The sequence below is a fragment of the Fringilla coelebs genome (assembly GCF_963513975.1).
Source record: "Fringilla coelebs genome assembly, chromosome: 4".
In the NCBI taxonomy this organism is placed as follows: Eukaryota; Metazoa; Chordata; class Aves; order Passeriformes; family Fringillidae; genus Fringilla; species Fringilla coelebs.
This window is the reverse complement of record NC_140032.1, coordinates 59,671,681-59,684,422: the sequence shown is the minus strand read 5'-3', so window position 1 is coordinate 59,684,422 and position 12,742 is coordinate 59,671,681.

The following is a 12,742-nucleotide window of genomic DNA, read 5'->3' as shown; positions in this document are numbered from 1 at the left end:
ACAGTGGGGTCCTGGGCTGCGAGGGGCGGGGGCTGGGGGCAGGGAGGGGCTGAAGTGCGATGGGGAGCCCGGCCTCCCCGGGAGAAAGTAAAGAAGTGTGAATGAATTCACAGGTACGCAGAAGAAGGGTTGTCCAAAAAAAAAAAAAAAAAAAAAAACAAAAAACCCCCCCAAAAAAACCAAAAAAAAACCCACAAAAACAACCTAAACCAGAAAAAAAATAAAAAAACCAAAACAAAACTGTTTTGCTCGTTGTAGGCATAGGAAGTACGAGCGCTGGAGCAGCAATGCCTCCAAAATTCACATCGACCAGAACAGTCCCAGCGTATCTGAAAGGGGAAAAACCCCCCAACCAAACCATAAGGACACCTAAAATTAAAAGGTCGAACGTGCTTTGGCATTGCAGGGTCAGATGTTCTTTAAGCTGACGAGACAGAACCCGCACTGCAGCATCGTGCCGCCCGCGGGGTCCAGCTGCGCGCGGGGTGAGCCCTCGAGGGAAGGGCTGCTCTGCCCCACAGAGCTCTTCCAGCCCTCAACAGCAGAGACAGTGAACCCCACCTTGCCCAGCTTTTTCCCTAATAAGCCATTGTGGCTGTGAGAGGAGCCTGTCTGAACTAAATGAAGCAGTCATTTTATTTAGCAAATGAAATATTTTGCCACTACCATATGTTCCTCATTGCAACCAAGCAGCCAGTTACTTTCTTAAAGTGGTGGATAGGTATATAGACACCTTTTTGTTGTAGCAGCGCTGTAAAGCCACTGAATCATTTGTTGTCTGCCCGACATCGTGGGAAGGAGCTGAGCCAGGAAAGCATAATGTTCTTCTGGGCGCTAATTCGAACTCTTAATCAAGATCTGATTACCAAAAAGGAAGACAGAGCATAAAAACGCTATAAAGATTGAATTTTTTTTCTATCTTGGCCATAACTCACCCCACAAATGTGTCCATTATGACACTCACTCTAGCAGGAAAATTGTGATGTTGTTGCAAGATTCCCTACAGCAGAGCTGCTGCCAATGATGATGAATAATCTCGGTCCATATGCTAGCTCTATACATCTCTACAGCACCAGCCTGCTCTCATCCTCTTTCTGCTTCCTCAAAAACACGGAATATTTGAAGAACAGTTAAAGTTAATTAAAAATAGTTAATAGGTTAATCAGACTTGGTCTTATATTTATCTAATGCAGAGCACTGATTCTTTAGTGATGTAGCCTGAGGCATTACCACGAGCCAAGAAAATGAATCAGACATTTAATGGAGATGTGGAAACGGAAATTTCTTGTAAGACTACAAAATCGGACGCCAATAATACACTAAAATATAATAAATTTATCATTTAAATTCCACGCATGAAATTCCATCCTGTGTCCTCTTGCTGGGCGATAAACTGAGACAAAGCTGGCCAGAAAAATTTTCAGGAGACGGGCCTTTGGGTACATCTCACCTGCTTTTTAGCATTCTTGTTCCAGAGTGTCTGCCCGCAGACCTCTGGTGACAGCTTAGGTCAGAGTCGTCACTTCGCGGGAGATCCCACTGCGGACTCCCCAGGCTGCTCTTCATAGTGCCAAGGCCCCTGAAACGCTGCCAGCTCTCTGGGGGTGTGCTGGAGTCGCCCTAGGACTGGCACCGCTCTGGGTTACTTACTCGTTCTGACCGCGCAGGAATGGTTTGTGCGGGGAGCGGCTTTCCCTCTCCAGCCGGCGGTGCGAGCTCTGCCTTCCGCGGGGGCTGCCAGTCACTGCTGAGGACACGCTCCCGTCACTTTGTCGCGCTAACGCTGTGGTCCGCGCATTCTGTCTGAATTTCTCTTTGCATTTACACTGAAGCGTATCCAGAGTAACTGGGAGCGGAGGCTGAGACTGAGTGGGAACAGGACACGGTCATTGCCTTTTAAAAAAAGCTTCAAAGAGGAGGGTGTTGCAGGCTGCTGCCTGCACTCACCTCCGTTACCACTTCAATATTTCTTTTGCTTTTCTTAAGTGACATGCTCAAGCATTTTCCGTATCCTCAGGAAGGCAAAATGTTTTTCTCGTTTCTGGAACACTGAGAATATTTGCTGCTGAAGCGGAGTAGTTACTTTTACTTTTGGTTTGTGATCGTTGGTTCAGCCTGACCCCTGCTGGGGGAAGCTAGGAGGAGAGGATTACAAGTGCAGAGTGTCTATCCAGAATCCACAGGTTCACCGGAGACCATTCCTGGCGCAGTCCTGCTCCGAGACCCATCCCTACCCCCGGCCCATGCCCTGCTCAGGCTCTGCCCACACTGCACGCTCCCCTCTGGGCAATACAACCCTTATCTGAAGTTTGTCCAGCTTCCACCTTCAGAACCTGTCACCACCTCCACGGTTACGCTGCATTGCAGAAACATCACATACCGATTTAATATGGCCACAGGGGTCTGCTGCAGGTGCACCCACCCCTCTCTGGCATCCTGGCTCCAAAGCTCTGCTAGCAACAGCCCTGTGGCATCACTGATTACCAGCCCTCCGCCTATCCTAATTAGTGCACAACAGATTTCTTAACATTCCCATATTTGAGTATTCCCCTGTGGTGCTACTAAAAACTGCAGCCAGCACAGATGTGCCCATGATGTGACCTGGCACTCAAGACAAGGCATTTCCCTCTAACTTGCTAAGGACTGAAGTCCTTGTGGTAGGAATGGCCCATCTCTCCATCTGGGAGCAGCAGCAATGGGACTGCTGCTGCCTCTGCACACCTCAGTCTGGTGAGAAGCCTCCTTCATTTCCAGTTGGGAATTCTGTGGGGACTGGATGCATGTAGCTGATCAGCCCCAGGCAAAGAAACTATTTTGGAAACCCACTGCTAACAGTCATGCCAAAGTGTACCTGCCATAGGCCGGGTGTGCAACAGCAGGAGCAAGAAACATCTGGAGCTCCATCTCCTTCATTCATCTTTGCCTAAGGGCTGTGAAGGCGCCACTCTTCCAAAGTTACCTTCCTTTTCTCTTCCACTGAACATTGCTGCACAGAAACTTCCCACTCTGCAGTGTGTGTGCATATGAGATGTGGATAAAGACATCAGCTGAAATCCAACAGAAGTTCACCTGTCATCCCCCAGCCCTGGCTGACCAGCTGAACCTCCCAAGCACTTGCAGGGCAGCGAGTGCCCCCACAACTGTTGGATATGGATCCAGGCACTGCCCTGGCATCCACGTGAGGGATTTCTTGATGTGGATAACCACATATACTCTATGGCTAAAACTAATGTCTGCTTTTACTTCGGTTCCACATTAGCAGCAAAAATGTATGGAAATCTAATTGGCAAAGCTGGAGCTTTTATTCAGTTTCTTTCACTCTGTGAGACAAATATATGTACACGAGGCCATCGCTGCTATTGATCTTTAAGCAGCCCCACAATGGAAATCAGCAGTGAGAGCTTTGATTAGGAATTGTTGGCACAGGGTGGTCCAGTGTCAGGGAAATGAAAATCATTAAACTGATGGTCTAAATGGGGGTGGGAGGGGGAAAGCAGTGGCGATTGCTATCATTATGTGCATAATTTTATGATTTTTAGAAAATAATATTTCAGCATTTTCCATCACATCAAAGGCTGACAGGGCTGCATTGATTAGCAGATTCAGCCCAAAGGATGGAGAAAACCACTGATAGCAGTATACTTCGTACCACGACTTGGTTTAAGAAAAGATCTTGCTTTCTCCGTTTCAGTTTCAGTGTAACCGAAAGGAGCCGAGGAATATCGGCGGTGTCAGGAGCACTCTGGGAGCTCTTGGAGCGGGGCTGGGACGCGGTGCCGCTCGGGGAGCGCCCGGCGATTCTGGGGCTGGTTCCGGCGCTGCCGTGCTCGCTCCGGCAGCTCCACCTAGCGAGGAGCGCTCGCCGGCCGCTGGGAACCACAGGATGGTACAAATCTATTAGTGCAGTCGGGAAAGAGAGTGTGTGTCTGCCTGCCCCATGCCGGTGGTGGCTGTTGTGCTGCAATGGAAGGGGCAAGAGCATCTCCCCGGACGGGTCAGGGCTGGAGCTTCCACTGTTGCTTTTGGTACACAGAATTCCTGCCTTTGGAACAGAACAGCCTGGCAGTACACTGAGAACAGGAGAGAGTTTCTTCCCTCCCTCCCTCCGTCCGAGGTGCCGTGCCATCCAGCCCTGCAAACTCCAGCTCTCTGGCCCCAACAGCAGCATGAGGGTTTGTTAAAGGTAATTGCGAGTGCTATGCCATAGACTGAGGGGATGCGGTGGCTTCTGTCAGACTCCACCCCATTCTCTGGCACAGAAGATGAAGTGCTACTCACGACAGGGGCAGCAGGCTCACAGCTGGGGATGACCCTGTGCAGGGAAGAACAGAATGGCTGGACCTGCTCTCCAGAGGTGTAAGGGAGCTGCTGAGGAAGCAGGAAAACCGCTGGTCAGATTTTTCTGTAAGAAGCTGAATCCTTAGGGGAACTGTTCAGTGTTTTGGGGTTTTTCCCCCCTTGCTTTTTCCTCTCTAGTGAAGGACCAGAAATGTAGACCGCTAAAAAGCCTGCATCCAGAAGGGGCAATTTCCCACTGTGAGAGTTTGAATCCCAGTTCTTGCCTCAGTTTGCAGTGGCAATGTCAAGAACTCTTGGGATAAAGCATACTGCTGTTTCTTGCCCGACAGAGGAACCTGTCATTTTCCTACATGTTTCTCAGTCCTCTCTATCAGCTCCTGCTCTGATTACATTCACACTTTCCTTTTCATCTCTCACAACCAGTGATGTCAAGTCATGTTGTGCAGCTTGCATGAACCTCTAGTGGCACTGGGGACAGGACAGCTGGGAATTCTTGGCTGTAATAAGATACCCAGGTAATTTCTTCCAGTACTATCTTTGGCTATGTGTCATGAGGGCATGAAGGATGCTGTTCAGAAAGCATCGTGCTGGTACAGCAGCTGGCTAAAACTGAGTCTTCTTGTGCTGGCAAACAGGGAATTTCTTTAGTTTCCAATTACATGAAAAAAATATTACATGGATCAAAGAGTGAGTGGGCCTGAAGATAAAGTTCTGGACTTCTTTCTCTTGTTTTGGCTTTATACTGCAGGCTTTAGGTAAGCAGACATTTGTCTGGCACAACAATAGAAGCATTAGAAAGCCACTTGCTATTGTTGCTTTCCATTCCCATTTTGGTCCTGCTCTTCGGGCAGTAGCTGACTGAGGACCAGCCAGTTTGGTCCCAGCCCCCAAAAGAGCTAAAAATGCTAAAAGGTGGAACTGATTCCTCTTTTGAGCAACTAGCACCCATTCCTCCTGGTGTTACAGACACCTCCTTCATTGTGATTAAGTCAGGCAGCCAGCTGGGGGGCTTGGGGGACAGGCAACACAGATGGAGCCCAGATGCCTTTGCCCATTTAGCACACAGAGCAAATCTCTAGAAGAAGCTTTCCAGGATCAAGTGCTTTCCCAATAAATCTGGCATTATCAGGTAAGAAAAAGAGGAATAATAAGAACTTCCTGGAAGGTGCTTCTGTATGTGCTGGTGACTTAGGGAGAAGAAAAGTGAGATCAGAAATGGGAGTGCTGTGGCAGATATCCAAAAGTCACTGGTCAAGATTTATTGAGAAGCTTTCAACCTGGAAACCTGGAAACAGAGAAAAAAAGAGAAATAAACACAGAGAAAAAAGGGAATAGGCCATAAGTTTCTGTCTTTTGTTTGTGTTGATTCTTCAGCTGTGGGGAAGATGCTTCTCTCAACAGGTATCCCCCTAGCAAAAACCTCAGGATCTCATGTAACACAGTTCCAGTGCACAGGGTTTGGAAAAAGATGGAAAATATGTATGACCTGCTGGTAGTTTCTCGGGTATTTTTACGGCTATACCACTGGAAGGTAACTTTCAGAGAATGCTCCCAAGTGAAAATGTAGGAACGCCTTTGGAAAGTACAAGATGTGCTTCAGTCTGAAGACTACCACAGCAAAGTGGCAGCAAACCAAGACTTTACAGGCTAACCTTTGCAGATTGTGACTGTAACACTTGGCTTAATTGCATCCTGTCGGCTGCTCACCACTTATAAAATACACTCTGAGTGGGCCATAATGCTCCTCCTGTCCCTTGAGATAAGATAGTTAGATTGTATTGCTGGCAAAACAGAGTGATATTTCATAAACTGCTAAAAATCAATGGTGATATGCCTGATCATACCTTAGATGAACTTTTCTCATGAACTGAAATGTAATAGAGTGGGTAATACAGGAGCTCAATTAAATGAAATGATATAAAACTTATTGAAAGCAACACAAAGAGGAGGGGAGCAAATCCAGCCACAGAGATCAGAGACAAGTGCAAGCTGTGCTCTGAGCACCACAAATCCAGTAAACAGTAAAAACATACCATGGAAGTTACTCTAACCTGGGATTGGGAGATGTTGCTGAAACTGTCAAAGAGCTTTTGCCTCGGCCTAAGATGGCAAAATTCCCAGAGATGGGAGTAGGGCTCAGCCTCATATCTGGCCTGTAGGGGAGCACGTGAGTGTTGCCGGATGATAAAATGGGGATTGCTCATAGTGTGGTAGGAAAGCCCATTCCCCAAGAGTCTGTCCATCAGGGAGTGCTGTGGTCTGCTCAGTTGTGCAGGAAGAGCCAGAGTGACTGGGGATTGAAGAGGGCAGTGAAGTTTGGGCACAAACACAGCTGCCTTGACATCATACAGAAGGGATTATCTCTTGCAGCTGGCTGTAAATTGTGGTGTTAAGGCTGCTGCCAGCCATACATGTGGTAACATAAATGGTCTCCACCTCCAGGGAAACTGCTGGGAAGTGGCACTGGGCACAATCATTTTGCTTGGCCAGGTTTCTCCTGACAAGGAGGTGTTGCCAGACAGAGTGATGGGAGCTGTGTAGGAGGCACTCACTCTCCTCTTCCTTTCTCCTGCCCTTCCTGCTGCAGGCTGTGGGTTAGGGCTCCCTACCTTGTCCTGTGAGGGATGAGGTGTCCCAGCACCCCCAGAGTCTCCCCCAGGCTCTGAAGGTGCTGAAGGTACTGTGCATGGGGTCACCTGAAGGAGCTGTTGTGTATCTACTGAGGCCTTTTAAAAAGCATCTTATGCAACTTTTTGAAGAATGGTTTGCTCTTCAGTCCTGCCCAAGGCACGCAGAGGGTAAGCTAGTTTCTCCAAATACTTTAGACTGAATTTGTTGGGGGACAGCTGATTCTGCCAGTGCTACATTTTGTGGGACTTGACTAGAATGGAGCCAGCTCCTCTGTTTTCTCCAGCAGCCACCTGTGTTTGACAGAGCGGTGCCATTTGTCCTTTTAAACAATCCAGTGGTTACCCCTTTAGCCTTTCCCAGCTGGAATTGTAAACGTATAGTCCTTACCCCTGCCAAGTCTTTTTCCTCATCAGATTTGTCTCCACCTTTTTCCATGCCCACATCTCCTTGCAAAAAGAAGAGTTGCAAGTTATGGCATTCCAAAAGGAGGTTTGTATGATAAGAAAGAATCTGCATGGATAATATAACACAGTGCACGTGCGATTGCACAAGGAGGGTGTGTTGCAATTTCATGGCATGTACAGACAGTCTCAACAAGCTTAATTTCACATCTAATGCAAAAACAGCAGCAGCTTGCCAAGCACCCAACACAAATGAACCCTGGTTTGGTTTCTTTTTTTTTTTTTTGGAAAAAGTATGACCATCCCTGGGATTATGATAGGAAAAAAGGAAAAAGAATAACTCAGTAGCTGTGCAATACTCAGTCACTTGGACCAAACAGAAGGTGACAGCTGCCTAGGGCAAAGGTTTCTACTGCCAGAGCTTTCACAGTGGTCACTAGACTATGTTCCTCAGACTTTGGTGCATAACTTGGAAATAATGAGGTCAGTTTGTTTTGTTGCTTTGTTTTTTCTGGCATACAAGTGGCCTATTTTATAAAGTTCAAATGTACAACTAATAAGCAAATACTCAACCACAAATGCCACAGACTATGAGGTTTTTATGCCAGACTAGCAAATGAAAACAGATTACACGACATATTAACTAAACACAAAAGAACAATTCAGTGCTGTCAGTAGATTTAAATTACTAAAATATAGATATGTATGCTCTCTTCGGGATGCCTTGGCAAAGTATCACTGGCTTTTGACCCGTGTTAAACCCAGTAAGACAGTACTACAGCTCATGCTGCATTTATTTAAAGGGGGGAGAAGCAGCTTCTTTACTCATACAAGCCCATATTTCAGTGCAGCTTTCCCTTTTTCTAGCATCTGAGTCTAGCGCCTAGAGCTGGAGGAGGATTCATCCCAGAGGGCACAGGTTGTGTAATAACAAGCTTCTGACCTAGAATTTCAGCTTTAAGCATATCCTGAACACCTGGTCTCCCATGCACTGTCTCAAGGCAGCACCAGGCAGTGTTTTGCAGCTCTTGGTTTCATCAGGGGAGCACAGAGTATTAATAGCTAGGCTTGCGCTTTGGAGAGCAATCATACAGCCTGACTGAGGCTGTTGTATCACTGTTTCCTCTGCTTCTTTCTGACTTGGGGTTATCATCTTTAAAATAATTTAGAGATGCAAAAAAATTATAAATTGATTAAACGCAGCACATTACAATATTGTTCATAATTGATATTATTTAAGAGGATACTGAGCTGTTGCTGACAAGGCCTGACATTGCTATCTGTGCTGACCAGTAGCTATCAACATTTTCCACTTGTCTCACTTCTGTGCATCAGTAGGAATCTGTAAGCCCCGTGTCTCTGGGGCTGTTGTTTGAGCCCACTCCGGCTGGCTATGGCCCTGGCCCACACGGTCTCACACGGGCGAAAGCAAAAGACGAGAAGCGCTCTTCTCCAGGTGGGGACGAGTGTCCTGTTCATCGGCTTGGGAAGGGACACCTCAGACCCCAGTGACCCCCAGGCAGGAAAGAGACTGTCCTCTTCCTGCAGGGGACTTTTATACCTGAGGAATGGGGTGGGGGAAGAGGACTGTAGGCAATGGGATACCGTTGAGGAGGGGCAAGGGGAGGGGTAACCAGGGGGCAGAGCACCAGGGGTGTAGGGCAGAGGGATGACCCAGTGCAAAACAACAACTAAAAAAACAACTTAGTGCAATACAACAGGAGTCCATTAAAAAGAAACCCCAAACCTTGCAAACCACTTCTGTTTCTAAGACTGGCAACAGGGATCCTCAGTGCTACAACTGCAGACGTGCCTTTCTTTCCATCACATGTTTTGAGACAGACACTTTCTGTTCCCCAGGTTGTGAGCAGACAGGGAACCAGTTCCTTCCATTTCCTTCTGCTGCTGCAGCCACGAAGCAGCTCCACTCTGCCTCTCCACCATGCAAGGAGCTTACTGCTGCTCAGCAGAGACAGCAGCAGCTCCGTGCCGGCTGCCTTTCCAGGAGGCTGGATGCAGCTCCTGTAAGGGATTATATAACTCTTTGAATGTCAGGGCTCCGGTTTTGCGTCTGCCTGCAGAAAACTCCTCCTTTTGAACGCAGGTCGAGGCACAGAGCAGAGGCAGCTCCGAGCTCAGCCAGCAGCAGACGAGGCAGATCTGCCTGCTGTGGATAACCGGAGCGCAGGGCAGGGGGCAGCATAGCCGGGGCAGGTGATGTGTCCTCACTTGGGGCAGATGGGGGAAGTGCAGGGATTTGCTCGTTAAAAGCTTCCCTGTACTGCAGATAATGTTGAGTCGGTAGATGAGGTTTGGGTTGTTTACTGGCAGCTTTGAGCCACTAAATTCATGTGGGAATACAAGGCAACACAGAGCATCAGAAACCTCTGAGGTCTCTCACATCAAGACACTGAAATCCATCCAGGAGAGGTGATAATATTTGAATATCAGGAGAGTCGTCAGCTGACATGTTAATCTCTCTGTCCTGGGAGCTCATGGAAGTTTCTGCCACACATTGTGAAACCATGCCTAGTCACAACATTTGGAGAAGTGATGTTACATTCCAGCCAGTGTAGTTACTTGCCCCAAAGGAGCCTGAGTAACAGGGTGTTGACTTGGAAAATTCCCATCCGACCAGTCTAACCAGGTACTAGGCTCCCATGGCTGCAAGGTGCTGCAGCTGAGAAGAGGGACAACCACACTCCCCTGATCTACTTCATCCATAAGCCCCTGCCCCACCACTCTTCTGGGAGCCCCTTGCCTCTTTCCTCTGAGCTGGAGAGGCTTGAGATGCTTTGCTGTGATACAACTGTTTTTGCTGTCCCTTCTTGCACTTCTGAGCACTCTGTGGATGAAAAGGTGGATGACAGGAGCCGGAACACCCGGTTGGGAGAGAGGAGCGAAGCTAGGGCTGGATTCCTGCCTGATCCCGCTGGGGCCTAGTCCTTGTTTTTAATTTTCTCTCTCCCAGTGGCCCTGCCCAGAAGACTGTTCACCCCTCACCCCACTGTCACCAGTTGTTCATTGCTTGCTGTACACTGACTCATCTTCCTGAATTTGCCTTGCCTCTGCTCACTAATATGCACTGAGTACTTCACCTTTTCCTTCTTTGACATTATTGCTACTTTTTTTCCAACAACCATTTGCTAAACAAATATTTTTTTCCTCTCAACTTTTCTAAAAAAATTAACTTTCCCTTCACTGTTTAGATTAAGGATGGAGCACAGATGTAGAAGAAATGGAGGTGCTTACTCTTCTCCTAGATGGGATGTAAAGATCTGCCTAGTGTTCTTTATGCAGGTATTGAAGCATAGTCTCTGTCTCATCGATCTCAGAAAGGTTTTTTCTGTGGCAAAAAGAAATCTAGTCATTCTAGTCCTCTACCTTTCACTCCAGGTTTACCAGGAAGGGCTGTAACAAGGCATGTACTTCTTCAGCTAGACCCAGCTGCTCCACGGTGCAAATAGGGCAGTTGGTGTCCACCCCAATCCAGGCTGCTGACAAACATGTGGGACCTGCATGCTGGGGGAAACAGCCTGGATGTCTGCTCCACACGCTGCAGCAACCATGGGCAGTGAAGGTGTGGGGACCAGACAAACCACTCCTTATTCTCTCTGCACAGAGAAAATAAACGTTTATGCTTTCCCCCCAGACAGCTCCTCCATTTGCAGGGCCAACAGTCCAAACGCACATCTTGCATTTGAAGTAAGGGAAACTGGTTTCTTCTGAGAGCTTTGCTGGAGGAACACTCACAAGGGAAAACTCAATAGAGGAAACATACTGAAAAAGGAGAGAGTGGAAAGGACACCTCATTATTCATTGGGGTCCCCTCTGCTCGCCCTGTATCTGACCTGCTGGGATCTGTTCCCACCCTCTCATATTCTGAGCAAGGAGAGCTGAATTTTTTCCAACTCAATTTACGCCATAATATTTCACTTATGGAGAAATACATCAAAATTATACTTAGCAATAGCAAAGTGTTGGAGAGGCCTGGCCATATGGCCATATCACTGACTTGCAGTGAGCCGCTGCTTTCACCTTTCACATTATGTCACCAAGGGACACAATGCCAGAAACTGTGCTTCTGTGGCCTGTCTGGCCTGGCTTTGGGTCTCTGATTTGCCTTGTGCTGGATCAGCCCCTCTCTTAGCACATTTTTGTCATTTTTTTGGGGGGATGCTGCCCCCTGACATTGTCAGCAGTGCACAGGTAAAACCTTTCACATAAATGGCTGTTTTTCTGAAATACTGGGGTGTCCCCACTTCCTGGCAGAAGGACTGGAATTGTTTTACTAATGTCATAATCCATGTCCACCCACAGCATCAGTTCTGAACCATGTGTTTACATTAAAAACATACCAAGCATACTTTTGGAGGGACATAATAATAATCTTGTTTATGTAATAAAACTTAAAAAAATGAAACAAAACCAATCAAGGTCGGTGAAGCCAGTCACCATACGGATAATGTAAATGACAGCAGGAGTGGCTCAACATTGCTTCACAAGAAGTGCTGGCCCTGTGTTTGCAGGCACAGTAAGCCGGTGTGTGGACACTGAAGTGACACCTAGACTGAATGTCTTTATGGGAATGCTCCCAGGCAGCCAGCTGTTGCCATGGCCAGACCTCGAGCAGCCATACAAGAACGGTGGAGTGGCACAAGCACCGATAACAGGGCGCTGCAGGAATTCAGCACGTGTAGCTGGCCTTGCAGAGAGCTTTTCTCGACTTTGAGCTCCTAGGCAGGTGTGTTTCGTTTCTGCGCAGTCTGGTGGCACCACACTTGGCAGGGAACATGGCATGGTGGGGCAGGGACGAGCCAAGCACCGCACCTGTCTCCATGAATAGACATAGAGCAGGTGGGCATGAGCATCCCAGAAGGAAACAAAGCACTCTACCCGCGGGGCTGCAGCACGGCGCCTGCGGACGCCGATACGAAGTTGACACCGGGCTGTCTGGAGATGCCTGTCCCAGGCTCCCGGGGGATTCCACCGGCGGGCTGCAGGCACGCAGCGTCCGCGGCTATTCTGGCATCCAGGAGAGAACAACCTGGGTTAGGCGCTTTGCGGGGACCCACCGCCGCAGCCGTCCGGCCTCGGGCGCACGGCGCGCATCGGGCCGGAGCCCCGCGGGCCGGGCCGGTCGTTCCCCGCCCCCCGGAGGCGGTGCCGGTGCCAGCGGCGGGGGCGGAGCGCCGGGCGCACCTGAGCGACACCGCCCGCCCGCTCCGCCCCAGCCGCGGCGACGCGGGCGCTTCTCCGCTGCCGGGGCGCCGGGTCCGGCCGTGGCCCCGAGCTGCGGCGGCGTCCGCGGCTGGAGCGCCGCCTCCCCGGTGGTGGGGACAGCACCGGGTTCCGAACAGGAGGAGGAGGAAGGAGAGCCGGCGGGCGGGCTCCGCGGCGCGGCCTCCGCG